At 40.8% G+C, this 15,454-nt stretch overlaps 1 protein-coding gene and 1 long non-coding RNA gene across 4 annotated transcripts in view; one reads left to right on the forward strand and one right to left on the reverse strand.

Moving 5' to 3' along the window:
• Positions 1-15,454, forward strand: part of NTNG1 (netrin G1) — a 150,487-nt gene that overhangs the window by 48,136 nt on the left and 86,897 nt on the right. The window lies entirely within an intron of this gene.
• On the reverse strand, positions 6,233-10,053 carry LOC136365192 (uncharacterized). Its single transcript, XR_010744286.1, has 4 exons — positions 9,987-10,053; positions 9,616-9,656; positions 7,169-7,252; positions 6,233-6,670 (listed from the first exon to the last, which is right to left on the reverse strand). It is a non-coding gene; the product is annotated as an uncharacterized lncRNA (long non-coding RNA).

Below are 15,454 nucleotides of genomic sequence, written 5' to 3' on the forward strand. Positions count from 1 at the left end.
AACAATGAAACACAGTGAAACTCAGTCCTCATCTGAGGTGACTAGAAGGGCACATTGTTTGTTACAATGTCATTTTTTTAACCTTTACAACTCTTCATCATTAAGAGACTTATTTTATTCTGTGTCCCACATCGAATACAGTGTGCCCCTTCATTATTTTTTCTCCCAGTGTGAGAAAATTTTGTCTCATAAGCTCTTGCTGCTGTTTCCATAATTGGAGCATCTAGGAGCAAGTCTGCTTCAATTTAAATCAGTGCAAAGATTCCCACAGTCTTCAGTGGGAGTTAAGAGTGACATATGAAGGACTTGTCCATCACAAATGCCAGAGTAACAGCACCAAATACATATATGTATATATGTAAACGTTTTCTTCTTATTCTTCTGCTTCTTCCTGAAGTTTTCCTACGTGGATTTACTCAGGAGTGTAGGATGGGGGATTTGCATCCCCTTCTCCAAGGCACAGCAACAAGCAAACACCTGAGCTTTGCTAAGACCAGCACATGCTTGACAGCTTGTCATTGTAATAGTGACAAAAGAGCAGCTGGCCATCAACAAAATAATAAAACTGACAATGAGAGATATTAAAATGCTGTCAGGATGGGCAGTGCCTGCAGGCAGAGGTTGTCTTCACCCGTGTTTGGACAATGGCCCTCAGCAAGCCCTGGGCTTGCACCACTCCATGGCATGCCACCGCAATACCAACACGTAAACAAACAGTGATAATTAAGGCATTGAACAGAATGACAGCCAGCAGAAAGCTTTTTTCTCTACTTACCTTCAACCCTTGTACAAATCCTGTTCATGGAACTGAACTATATACATTTTACTCAGACCTATGGTATGCAACACAGTTATGCCCCTATGGACCACTGCATGAGCTGAGATCTGGCTCCTCTGCTACAAATAAGAAGCAGGATGAGAAACACTGAGTTTAGGCTCTTTGACATCTCTGTTTTTTAATGGAAAATGTGGACTATCCACTACATAATCCACATTTTAACACCATTACTATACAACTCATTTTAAACTCTCCTGCAGGGTGCTAAGGTTCATTGTATAAAAGCTAGTCAGAACCTGGACAAATCTGCCTTTTCAGTCTAACCTCTTGTAGTTACATCATCCCATGCCTCCCTTTACTCTGCCAGCCTCGACAACTAATGAGGCATTTGTAGGTGTAGGCATTTAAAAAAAAAAAAAAAAACAAAACAAAAATCCTATTTGGTGGTGACTGACAAACACAGAGCATCTTAAATGAAGGTGTCCTGAAGGACTCAGAGCCTGCAGTGTAATTTAATTAAGATATCAAAGTGATAGCATTATATCATCTATGACAGCTATTCTGTTATAAAGCATTTCTTTAATTAACCAAGGCAGCACCTGAGAAGGCAAGCACTGGTATGAAACACACTTGCCTTACGCTCAGAGAGACACAATTACTCTTCAGACTTACTTGAGTCACACTTGTCTTACTGCCTTTTTATTTGCCTTCAGGTGGGGCTACAGCCCCCTTTCCCTGTTTTCATGGACTGCCCACAGCCCCAGGATGCCACAGGATCTTGTCCTAAGCCTTGCCACACCTACAAGCTCCAGGAGCAGAGCGGTGACTTAGTTTTTCCTCAACAAACTGCCTCCTCATTTTCCTGCACTGCCACTGGGGAGATCAGCTGATGGCAATGCAGCATCAGAGGAGCTCAGTGTGTGCAGAGTTAAAAGCTGCTGGGAAGTGACAGGATGATCTGGGACTTCATAAGCACTGGGATACCTCCCGGAGCTCTCATTCAATTGCTATTCAGGTTTTATTCAGTAAGAACATCTGTTGGTTTCAGCAAATTCATGTCTAGGAATTAAATTAATTGAATCTCAGGATAGGATTTGCCTCATTGAAAGGAACTTCAGAGAATTTAAATAAACTATAAAGTCCTAATAAAATATTTTCTATGGCATAGGGTTGTTTTATAACGACTTAAATATCCCTTCATATATTCAACACGCAGTTTTAAATGGTTTTCTTACGTGCTTGCAGATGTAAAAAAAAAAAGTCAGAAGTTTCTATTTTTGAGCATCATATCCAAACTTTTGGCATCAGTCAAGTTCAGGTAGCTGCAAGTATGCAGGCAGTTTCTCTAGGCTGGGGAGTTACAGGACCCTAAAAGAAAATATTACATATATATACATATAGTTGTGATTCTAAGTTTCTCTTATATCCACAAAATAATGATTACAAAATGAAGTCTAAAAAAGCAGTCTAAGAAATATGAAGGAACTTGGAAAAGAACTGGAGTAGGCATAATATCAGATGGAGGAATTGATTTTATGATTAAAAGCTAGTCAGTACTGTGTTGCAGAATATATACAGATAAGTAGAGAGCTACAGAGTCACAAATGTTTGCAAGGAGATGAGAGGTAAACAGCAGATTTTTTTTTCTTTAATAGCTCCTATGACAAAGTATCTCTCCAGCTTCTTGAATAAATTACATTAAGACATAATTTCCATAACCTTACTATGTCACTATAAATTATTGAAATCAAAGATACCTTAAGAGGCTTGCTTTTTTTATATATATTTTATAATTATTGGCCAGCTTTTTGAATTTGCATGTGCCCCCAATGTATTATTATCTGGTGCATTCAAGCGCTATATAACAAAATTCACAAAAATAATCTCAAATCCGTTTAAAATTATTTACAGCCTTATGTTTGCTTCCGTTATAAGCTAAAAATTGGAGTTATTTTCCATTGATCTCACTGCAGCACTTTCAGTAAATGCCCAGTGAAAAATTAGGAGAAATGAAAATTAAAAAAATCCAAGGGCACATCTTTTGAAGTTGCTTTTTTTCTTTTTTACTTTTGCATTAACATATCACAGATGGCCATGTGGAACAGGGTGATTTTGAATGCTGTCTAAAGACATTGTTATAAGCAGAGCTATGCCACTTCTTATCCATAAAACACTTTATTGGGGCCTGAAAATACTCAGATGCTATAGGCAAAGGTTTCTTTATATGAAAAAATGTAAGTGTTGCATACCTTTAAAGAAAGGGGCCTATGGCTCTGGTTTGTAGCATTGTACATTCTGTGTCAGATGAGAGAATACCTCCCCTTCTCTGAGGTCTTTTATTTTTGCACCCTTACAAGTACTGACATTTTATAAACAGATACTTCTCATTCTAGTAAGCGCACTTCAGACAGTTTCTTTCGTACTAACTGGACCCTAAAATGCCATTTAAAGATAAGTGCTGAGCAGCACTGGCTTGTTTGAATACAAGTCCCTGTAGGACACATGGAGGCATGTCTCTCCTACTCATCCCTTTCTGGCTTCAGGTGCTGCCCTGCCCAGCTGCCCTCTGGCATCAGCAGCACATCCCAGTGCTGGGCAGGGGCTGTCCCTGTTGTGCCACTCACAGAGGGGAGCTGGGCTGTGCTCTCCTGTCCCTCAGCACCCCTGACCTCTGGGATGCACAGCCGGGAGGACTCTGCAGGCTGCTGCAAGAAACAAAGTCTGTTGGAAAGTCGTCATACAGTCAAGCACCAAGTCATTAAACGGCATTTTTGCTCAAAATTAGTTGAGCAACTAGACAGGCCAGGATAAGAGAATGTAATTTTTCACATTTCAAATGGCAGCAGTTAATTGCATTACTCTATCCAAGGTGTTTCTCTTTATCACGTCTTCTGTAAGACGTGTGATGGGGAGGACTGATAGGGAACGTAATATGCTGTAATTTATTACTTCCCAGGGTGGTATAGTGGAAAGAAACATTCTTAGAGCTTCTCTTATCAACTTGCTCTGTAATAGATTGAAATGTATTAGGATAAAAGAAAACCCTGTCCTTAAACTTTACCTTCAGGCATCCCAGCAGACGATTGTAGAAAATCTATTTTTACCACGAGAGAAAAATTACATTCAGTCTCTTCTTGGGAGAAACTCCTCCACCTATGCTTACCAAAAGTCAAATCCTTTTTAGGTTGTATTCATTGGGCAATGCTGGTGAGTTACAGTTGTCTTGTCCTAGCATACGCATGCAGATTTAATCTCTGTAGGGGTTAATAGCACAGGAAAAGAATTGGCAGCACAGCATCCCCATAGGGAAGCAGCATTGAAAGGCCCAGCCCCACTGCACAGCCCAGGCTGTCTGACTGAATCACCTGAGCAGCCCAGTTCATGTGCTGGGAATTCATGAGTGTTCCTGGTTACACTGGAGGCATGCAGGTGTTCACAGGGAAACCCCAGCTTGCAGAAGTCTTGCCACAGCTCTGTAGGGAAAGAAGCCTCTTCATTTCAGATTTGAGTTACTTTATAATCAGCCCAGGAAGCAAGTTTGCCTCAGTCCAAGGGAGCTGCTTGCACGCTGCACATCTGATGAGTTAATTGAAAGTGCTACACACCTTATCATAAGCCTTTCTTGCACTCGGAGATGCTCTTGCTTTGCTTTGAGTAGGACATTCACATTGAGACATGGGAGGTACTCTGTCATTTGGGACAGTACATGAGGCTACGAAATCTTTTGGGGGGCTGGTTTTTTCCCCATGGCTTTGAGGCAGCAGCAGGGATCATGCAGACATTGCACCCCTGCTCTTGGCATGGGACAGGAGCAGCTGCTTTCCTTCCCCTTTTAGCAGCACTGCCACAACCATAGGCAGTGGCTTCTCCATATCCCAGCAGGCTAGGATGAGATAAGCTTTCTAAATGACAGGTTGTTAGGAGGTGGTTTATATACCTGACATGTCAATTTGCACAGAACAGTATTAATGGATTTAGGAAGTCATTGTATATTTTTCAGGGCTGTGTAGTTATTGTCTGCTATGGACAGTTGTATTAAGGAAATTACATGACATTTTCTAGCACAGAACTGAACAAATTACCAGTTTATCACAAAGTTTGCAACCCTTCCTCAAAAGATAATATGTGGGGATTTTTTTGATTGAATTACTTACATTGGTGCAGTATCCTAATGTGGATTTGATGAGCGACTTTATTCTTTTTCAAAGTACTATGTGCTCTAATTTGAATGTGGAGAGACATTACACAATTCATTGTGAATACTAATAAGACATCCCTTCACTGTATAATGAAATTCAACATTCAAATTTGTTTCTATAACAATTCCATATTATGTATACACTGTGACTCATTAAAAATATTTATTTTATCATCCTGACAAACACAAATGGAGGGAAAACAATGTGTCTCACCTTTTAAGGGAAGTGAGGTGAAATTGGATTTCACTTACAGCTGTCATTATTCTTTATATCCTTTTTCATTCTCCCTTTGAGTGGTTCACATACATCCAAAGGTCCTCTAAAGCCTGGGAATCCTGTGACAAAAAAACTTACCAAATTCAACAGAGATGAGTGCAGATCCTGTAGCAATAATAAGATGGGGGGTTATATATATTAAGAACAGTGTTTCTGCATAACATCAGCAATTCTAATTGTAGTGTTTGACATTCAGTGTTAATCCATCAGCTCTAAAACTTATTAAAAATGGCAGTAGACATATTAGTAGGTGCAAAATTGTCAAAAATAACACTGACATTAAGAATAGAAATAAAATTACAGTTATTGAAGAAACACAATTTTCATGAGATCCATGAGCACAGAATCAATAACACTCTGGAGTAGAATGAACAGTGCCTACAGATGCAGACAGTCCCAAAAGCACAGCTGAGACATCCCTAAAAAGAAAATAAATTCTTCTGTCTCTCTTTAGTCCTTTTTATTTGTTGTCTGGCTTTGCACTTTCTTTTCTCTATGGCATTAGCCATAGAATTAATAAAAAGATTTCTCTTTGGAAGAAAAATAATTAATTAAAAAAATTCTTTGGAAAAAAGGCCTGTGAGGCGAAGGAAAAGGATCTGGCTTAGCCACCACTTCTCTGAGCATTAATTACTTCCCCTCTTTGTCTCATCTCCACCACCTGTAACTTTGTGGGCAGCTGAACATGGTTGTAAGGCATTTGGAGATTTAGAGCTAAAAAAGTAGCATGCCAAACATTACATAAACATGCAATATTACATAAACGTGGATTGAAAGGGTTTTTTACAGCTTTAAGTGACCTGGTTTTGCTATCCTTATTCATAGCTACCACACTACATCCTATTCAGACTGGTGTGATAGCATGCAAAATAAAAGACTGTCAGAGCTGGGGAAGACAGCCTCTCTTGGCTGGTAAAAGCTGTCTAATTTTGATGATAACAAAATAAAAGTCCAGCTTTGGGAAATTTACTGTTTATTGAATGGCACTCAGCATTTGTCTCATTGGGGTGATTAGTAAAACATCAGCTCTGTTTTGGTAATGCTCTAGTGAATATACATATTGCTTAGTGTAGGTCGTGCAGGTATTTGATTAGACCATCTGTTCTAAGAAGATTACTTCTTTAGGAAGAAATAAAATGAAATGGAAGATAACTTTTTTCTAACTATGTGTTGCATTACATTTGATGAAAGTTATTTAACTATTGCTACTACTTAGGAATCCTCTTTAGCAATCTCAAAAGTCTCCCACAGAGGAAGCAGGAATCACCCCAGGAAAACTATTAAAGCTGACAGTGGTTTGTCACAGGCAACCCTTAATGAATCCCATGGAGGATTTGGTTTTCTTCTGCTCATCGTCTTGCCATAATTCATAGTCAATATCCCACAGATTTTGCAGAATGACTGTGTAGCTGAGCATCTAGGCAAGCAAATAGCATCTTTTAAGTTGGTGAAAATTACAAGTGAGAAATAAATTGTAGGATCTTGTTTCTGAGGGTGAACACTTAAAGGAGGACTGTCTTCACAAAGCTAGGTAAGGTTTGGACCTTGATTTTGTTGGTTTCTGTTTTAACTAGTTCCTAGTACTGGAGTTGTGCATTTCTGTGCATGAAAATAGTTTTGTGTAAACTTCTTGTCAATCAGAATAGCTTGGTACAGTGCCTCTGGCTATCTCCAGTAACACAGTCTGCCAGTATTCTGAGCAAAACATAAAGCCTACAATCACAATGACATAACACCATGTACCTTCCATCACACTTCTGCACTTCCCAGGGGGAGCATATTCTACAGATCCACTTGCAGGAAAGATTCAAATTATCAGGTGAAGAAAATTAAAAATATAAAGTCGTGCTCACACAGATGTGTAAATACAGAGGAAATAAAATATCGCCAGTAGAAGAAACGGAATTCTTCATACCTGAATTTAGATTGTTGAAAATGCAACAGCAATACCTGCACTGCAGACCAGTGTACTAAGCATTTGCAGGTGCTATGTTTACATCTGTCAGAAAGCAAATAATGTGAATTTGTTGTCCTAAATCCTGCTGCTCTTTGTAAGAATATAATTGTAATGATACCTTGGGGTAACAAATGTAGTGAAATTCATTTTGTTGGTACAGAAATGGTTGTGTCTAAGTCCAACAGACATGTACACCTCCTGAGTAGTCTTCTACAACATAAATAACACTCTGTGTGTGTAGCAAGTGGCTATTTTTGTGTGTAAGTGACCTTTTAACAGATAAGCAAGAATACAACAGCATGGGCATAATTAAGCTCTTTGCTCACTATTTAGGGTGCATTTTTATGTTGCCCTTAAGCCAGTCAATCTATCTGCACTGCTTCACTTCATTCCCAGCTGTTGCATCCCTTCTGGTAGTGCCAGTACTCATCTGGCCAAGCAGTGTGTCAGGGCAGAGACCTGACTGGGCAAAAAACTTTAGGCTAGAGAAAAAAAAGGTACTTCTTTTTCAGACACATCCAACTCACCGATACAGCAGCATAATTTCTAGGCACAAATGTGAGCTCTCCCCAGTTTGTAGGGAATTTGTGCTCAGAGAGAAGCAGCCAGCTCAGAGAGCATCAGCTCCCCAGCAGAACTGCAGGGGCAGGCAAACAGGGAGGGGGATGAGCAGCACCACATTGTACACGTGAGGCTAATGCTCACTTGAGGCAGGACTGAGACCTGGCAGAGGTGCAGTCCTGAAGGGAAGAGATCCATTGGGAATTGCTGAACCAGAAAAGCAGCACGACAGCATTTCTTAAATTCTTTTCCAATTTTTTCAAGACTCCCTCCTTCAAACCCAGAAGAATGCTGTTTGTGCTATTATCAAAGAGCAGCCTTATTTTAATTTAGGGCAAAATTACTTGTAGTGCCTGGAAGCCCTTGCTCTGTGTTGCTGTGCAGAGGGAGAGAGCAGCAGGTTGGGAGCCCTTTGGGGCTGCCTGCACACACATGCACCCACCCTTAGCACTGGGGCCTCAAAACCACCCCTTCGAAACTACCTGATACCGCTCTGTAACCGTCATCTGAAAATTCCCAATTCATTAAAAACTAATTATAGAGCATGTTACTTATCATGTTGATCAGTCAGCCAAGCCTACCACATAAATTGAGCTATTGTATGAACTACACATAGAAGTGCTGAAGTTGTTTTTACATAATCCTAGAGAGACACTAGCATTTTAGACTTCTGCTACCTTGTTTGAACTTGCACAGAAGACAGAAGTTAAGTGGATGTTAATTTTTTTAAAATTCTTTCTATTATTTGCTTTATAGTAACTGTCTGTAATAATGCAAACTTTTCTTATTACTCTATATTTAAAATACAGTAGAAATAGACAAAAAAGCTTTGCTTGTTTAGAATAGTTTGTTGTTTTGCACTCTACATTTTTATATGTGCTTATGTAAACCACTTTTCAAGTTTAAATCAAATCCAGCAGTTCTCCCCTAACTATTTGGACACTGCAGAATAGCTGTGTGCTAAAAAAAAGCTATGAGAGTGTGCTTTGGTGGACATTCAGATAGTTAATAACGTGATGTTAATGAGCTACACAGTATTTTAGAAAGCTTCTGGATTGAAAAATATCCCAGCCAGTAGAAAAAAGCTTTGTGCATCTTTCACAATAAGTAAATAAAGCATTCAGCATTATTGTTACGCTATTTAAGTGGCAATTTGACAATGGAGAGTTTTAGTCCAGATCTGTTATGGACAGAAGAATTTCAAACTGCGGTATAAATCCATCCTGTTACATCCAACATCTTACCATAATAAGATATAATTCACCAGTCTGATGAAAACTTTTTACTGTAATTCCTTTTAAACTATATATGCAAAAATCGCCATTCTTTCATTTAATGGAGAGATCCTGAGCCAGGTAGTTGTCATTCAAGTCGTTACAACACCGTACATTTATTTTCCATTACCTTCGGGATTTTTGTGTTTCTGTACTGATCACTTCTAACCAGAGATGGCATTTGGTACATGCGTGACTTTTTCAGGGCTGTGATGATGAATGCTCTCCATAAAGAGCTGTCCAAGATACATTTACTGAAATTAGCACAAGATAGGATTGCACTGAACACTGTTGCAGCTCCTCAGTTAAACACCACATCAGTGCTCTGTTCTGCTCACTTCATATGATTTACACAAAAATCAAGTAGAAATTTGCATCTTGGTCAGGACTTGTGGCATCAATACTTTGCACAAGCTCCATAGTTATTACTCCAGAGCTGCCCACCAGGAGGACAAGGAAACCCTTACCACAGCAGTGGGGGCCATAGGGGCAGAAGATGGAGCTTTGCTGGGAACCAGTTTGAACCCTAAGAACAACCCTTTGCAGAAGGAAAAGCCATTTACAGCCCACCTGCCTCCAGCATTATTACAGGGCAGATTTCTACTCTTTGCCTGTAGGCCATAAAAACACAAAACTGCTTACATTTACATACTCAGTTGTTTTATGTACCAGAAAAGACCCTCCTGACCCTCTCACACAGGTCAGGCACGGGGAGGAGCACACAGCTCACAGCAGCCACTGTGCCCTGCATGGGAGGGGCAGGAGCCCCCCCAGACTGCAGGAAGCTCTTTCCTCACTTTCCTCACTTCCTCACTGCACTTTCCTCACACCAGGACTCTTCCAGACATTTTTGCTAGCACAGAATTCCCCTACTCCCATGATTTGGTATCTCATGATCTGATTTCATGCTTAGCTGGTATAAAGGGCTCCTCTCTGCATACCTCTCCAGGGCAAGCTGAGGAGCTTTGCATTTCTGCTGTGGACATCTCTTCCCTCCCTGCACATGCCTCAGCAAGTGCCAGGGGAGCAGCAGGGGAAGATGTGGCATCAGAGAGGCACCTCAGCACTGCCTTACAGAGCACAGCTGAGGGACACTGACACCCCAGGGATGATGAGTGGGCAAAGCAGGGTCATCAAGGGAGCACCCCTCAGGAGGAGAAAAGGACTCAGAGCTACAACACAAGCCTAAGGTGAAGAAAGGATCAAGTAGAGAACTCAGCCTGAGCTTAAATAGGGTCTGGCCTGGGGCCCAGGTCAGGGACATTAAGGTCTTCCACGCTATCAAAACCTGTTTCTCAGACTTTTTGGTAGGCACAGTTTTCTTTTTTGGACTAAAACTCTTAACACAATCATTTATAACTACAAAGGAACAAAAAAAAATCCAACAAAAAAACCCCCTTTTTAGTGTTTCCAGCACCTTGATTTCTCCTGTCCCCACCCGGATGATTGAATTTTTCAGATTTTGATGCTCACATTCCCTCCATGATCACTGTGATCCATGATAACATCTGCTCATGACAATGGACCAACTTTCCTCTGTGCTGGCTTTTCCTTGCTCGGGAATGGCAACTTTCAGCTGTAGTGTTTAACAGGGGTTCTTTCTACCTTCTCAACAGCTCCCATTCTAATCCATGGGTATAATAATCAGAATAATCAGAAAGCGAGCAGGTTGAGAGCTGTATCAGAACATGAAACCTGAGGCAGAGACACCCCAAGCTGTTGTTACTGGCAGTAGAAGTTATTCCCAGTTGAGGACACCCCCTGTATCTCCTGCACAACTTCCTTGCCAGAGCTCCTGCAGGGCAGCAGGATGGCTGCAAAACTGCCTCAGACAGGAAAGAAATGCACTGCTATGAGCTGGGCAGGATGCTGGAGGTGCTGCTCTGCTGCCTGGTCCAAGGCGTGCTCTCATGGAGGGGCTGCTTTACCCAGGAGAACTGTTCTGAGAGAAGGGGTATTACACCCTCTGGGATTCCAGTTTCTTCAATCCAGGTGTGCATCTGGTATAAAATAAACTCCGTTTATCTTGGAACATTTGCAGTATTGTTCAGCCAGAGCTCAGCACAGTGGAGTCCCAGCATCAGGCATGTCATGACACTGCAAAAGCTATAAATACAAAAGTGATTATGTTGCCAGATACCTGCTGATGCAAGAGGAAAACACCAATACTGAGCTTCTGAAATAACAAAACCACACTGGGGTCAGTGCCAGTAAGATCTGCCATAAGGTAATGCCAGAATGATCAAGTGGCCAAAGTCAGGAACAGTTTCAGCAGCAGAAAGCTACCAGCGAGGAAAAGGATGTTCACTCCCCAGAAATGGGTAGAAATATTTCAGAGGAAACAAAACTCCATTCGCCTCATAGAGTAAATTGAAAATAATTTTCAAAAAGTAACTGAAGTTACTAAAAATAGACAACGTTCTGCTAGGAAGCAAATGCCTTTGGCAAATGGCACCAATGCATTTGGTGCTGCAATATTAGAATGTTTTCCTATGCAGCATTTTCAATCAATAGTATTGAAACGAGGCAGTAATCTGAGAACTACTCTGTATGCCAGGAATACCTTCACATGATCTACCAAAAGGCTTTGCAAGAAACAGTACAATATAATCAGGGATTACTGAGTTCGTCATGCAAAATCATTTCTCTCTAATTCTGCATCTATATGTAAATTTGGTATAGGATTCCATACCTCCTGGAGGTGTTGTCATGAAGAATAATTAGCTAGTTTTGTGTGCCACGTGGCACAGTGCCAGATTTTCAGAGGCTTAAATATCTTTTTTAAATCTGAATTACAAGGGCCTTCTTACACCAAGTTTGTTGCATGATCAGGACCATAATCTACAATGTACTTTCAACCTTAAAAGTGCATGAAGTTGTTAAGCATTCCTGTCTATTTTTGGCCAGTCACATCCTCCCTGGTTTAATCTTTTTAAGTCTCCCCAGAAGGTATTGATTTAAACATGCTTTTATTTTCTTTTTTTGCTCATTTTGAAGAATGTACATTGTTCAGCCTGCAGCTCAGAGTTCAAAGTGCTAGTCTGGGCATCCGGATGCCCTCACTTGGGAGCTCTTGAGAGAGCATCAAATCTTCCACTCAGATTTTAGCACTTTTTCTTTCTTAACTTAAATCACTTGAACTTAAAATGCTGTCACTGCAGTGATGAAAGGCTGTTGATGGTAAAATGTTCTTGTCTACAGCCATTCCTGTCATCATCAGAGCAATAATTCTGCAGACATTGACCGAGACGTTCTCAAACCAGCTAATGGATGCAGTGGCTTTGATAACATCAATTATCATGCACCAGATCCTGGGCCTTGCCAATCCTCCACCTCACTGGCTGTTTGCCCTTAGCAGAACAACACCTAATAATTGGTACCTCACAAATAATGGTTTCATAATCTGGCTCTGGCATGGTAAACAAATCATTCCTGGTTAGAAACCACATGCAAAATGTAAGCATTAGGGCAATTGCTGCTGTTAGCTATTACTGTCTAATTAATCACCTACAATGTAGAGCAAGCACCAAGTGTAATGATTTTTGAAAAGGAAAACAGAAATACTCTGTTATTTCCAAAAGTGTGGCCTGAATGTTGTAATTTACCACACACTCGCACTCCAGACATAAGTGAGGCTGAATTTATTCCTTGTCTTGTGCATCTGATCTAATTACCTTGTGGCAGTGGTATGAAAATCAGTTGCAGTGACTCATTTCTTGAAAATTTATTTTGGTTCTTCTTAACATCTTGATCAGCTTGACCTCAGCAGCCTTCACCAGTTTGAAAGTGCATTTAGCCAGGTGTCCATTACAGCATGTAAACTGTGATACAGCTTCCAGTATTCACACTACAGAAGAGTTAAACCCCTCTGTCTTTGTTCCTGAGTGAGAAAGTCCATGAGGTCTTAATGTGGACAGGGAACACACTGAAAGAAAGCACCATCTTCAGTCAAACCCTGAGCCTGTGTGGGTGCCACTGAGGAGCTGTACAGGTGAGAGACCAGAGGCTTCAGCTGAGCAGCAGCACTCAAACTTCAACCCTTGAACAGCAGCCGCAGCAGTGCTGCTGCTCCCCTGCTGACATTCAGAGGTCACACTACTGCTGGACCTCTGGTTTTGACCTAAACCCTCAGCCTAGGGAGACTGTGCTGTTCCTGGAGAGGCTTTTGGTAGGACACGTTGCTGCCCAGAGGGAGCAAGGGCAGCCCCATCCCAGCCAGGGACACTTACAGAGCACCTCCAGCACCACTCTAAAAGTTCAAGCTGGCTGCCACAAATAGACACTGCTGTGGTAAAACAAACTAAATCCAGCTAGTTCAGGAGAAACCTACTAGGATCAGTCAGCCCTGCTCAGGAGCTTCTCAGGTAATTCTGCTTTTTCCAGCCAGGGCTGAATGTGGTCAAGCCATGTCCCCGCTGTGCCTGCAGGTCAGGTACCTCCTCCTAAAGCCAACACTTAGACTGTCAGTAGTTTCAGGAATATTTTCAATTCCATCAGCAGCCAAAACCAAAATCAATAGCAGCTTAATTTGCCTGCCTGCAAGGAGCTATCTAATATCGGCCTCTTATTATGTACAGGAAAGTAGCAGGGGTTTTTTAGGTGGTCATGGTTGTGGTATTGGGAAAGACTCAGCTACCTTTTATGCTAATTGGCAGTAAAGTGTTTAGAACTATTTATCAGTATTTAATTATTTAGAATTCTCTTAATGGCTTAAATATAATTTTGAAAAAGTTGTAAATATTTTCCACATTGTCCTATTGAAGAGCTGCTTCTTGGAAGTCTTGAATGAGGATCTATTTATGGCTGCCTGCTAGGCACAAAATTACTTAGACATGCAAATGCCCTAGTCTTTCAGACAGCCCCACCACAGACTGAGCTTAGTTTTCACAAATTGGGCAAAGTTTGTCTTTGCTGTATTCATTTTACTGAGACACAAGTCTTAAAGAGGATTATCGTAGAGATCAAGGCATTAAAATATGTAACTAATCCCAGTTAAATTAATTGTTTTCCAAACGTGTACTATGTAATAATACATGTACTGAGGGACATTTGTGTCGAGGAAGACCCTTTTAGACTGCTTTGGTAATGTAAGTACGACTTACCATGCAAATTACATTTAAGATTAATTAGAAGCAGTTGAAAGCCAAGTTGCTAATAGAGAAAAAGGGAACCTGATTCCAAGCCTCTGAAGCAATAATTAGGTTAAATATTTCAAAATTACATCAGCAATTGCCAAGTCAGTAGACAGAGGGGAAGTTACATAAACTCCTAATTTGTCTCCTCCCGTTAGAATTCAGGACATTTATTTTATTGGCTTCTAATCATCTTAGATTTTTTTTTTTCTCCTAATTTACTTTTTTAAGTTCTTTGTTGAACTCCACACAGGTTATTTTGGTGTCATCAAATCATTCACCTCTTAAAAGAGAATTCTGTGCCATAAAATTAAAAGAATAATTCAGTTTACTGATGAGGATCTGCCTGCAGCTTTTATTAGCATGTCCTTAACCCAGTGTTTCAGCAGCAGGTTGTGACACCGCTGTTACTACTTCTAAGAGTTTCAGGTGCAGGACAGGAGACAGCACTGTGATTCTGACCTATTCCTCTGCCATTAATTGGAATAGTCCCACCTTTCCCTAAAAAGCTCTGTGCACAGACTGTAGATTGCATTTCAGTTCCAAGCTAAGGCTACCAGCTCTCAATGTGGAACATCACGTTGGCCTGTGTGGTGATTCCAGAGCCCCTCTCCCAGTTATTCTCTGATTCTGTTGGCACCTCAGCTTTTGCTAAAAGGCAAAAGATAAAAGGCAAAGGGAGTAAAATAAATCAGCTAATATAGAGAAAGAAATACTGTATCCCATACAGCCTGGGTGAGCTGCTGGAAATCATAAAACAGCATCCTCCAGCCTCCAGGGACTAAGGGATCGGAGCGGCTTTAGGCTTTAGCACAAAGAATCCCAACAGACTCAGCAGCTGATGGTGGAGGAGGAACTTAAAGCCATCCCTCAGCAGTGCTTAATGCACCTTTCTGCCTCCACAGGAGCATTCATCTGGTGGGTTTTGACACCTCTGGCTGCCCGGGGTGGTTGGTTTTGCCAAAGCAAAAGCAGAAGCACTAAGTGTATAGGTTAAAGGTTACACAGATAGAAGTGACCAGATTTTTCTGGGCAACCTCAGATAGGTGTGATTTATGCAATCTGAGCAGCTTCTGCTAAACTGATATTTCCATATTGCCAAAGGGTCTGGAACCTTACAGATTTCACAATATGTGTATTTTCCCTGAGGAAAATAGGCCTGTGTAAAGTTAGCCAATTCCGGCATTTGTATCTGATATATTAAATGGAGCTTGAATATTAAAAAATTCTGTGTTTTCTCTCTTCTGCTTGAAACTTACTTTTAATTTTCACTGTTT

This window comes from Sylvia atricapilla, chromosome 9 (assembly GCF_009819655.1).
Source record: "Sylvia atricapilla isolate bSylAtr1 chromosome 9, bSylAtr1.pri, whole genome shotgun sequence".
Classification (NCBI taxonomy): domain Eukaryota; kingdom Metazoa; phylum Chordata; class Aves; order Passeriformes; family Sylviidae; genus Sylvia; species Sylvia atricapilla.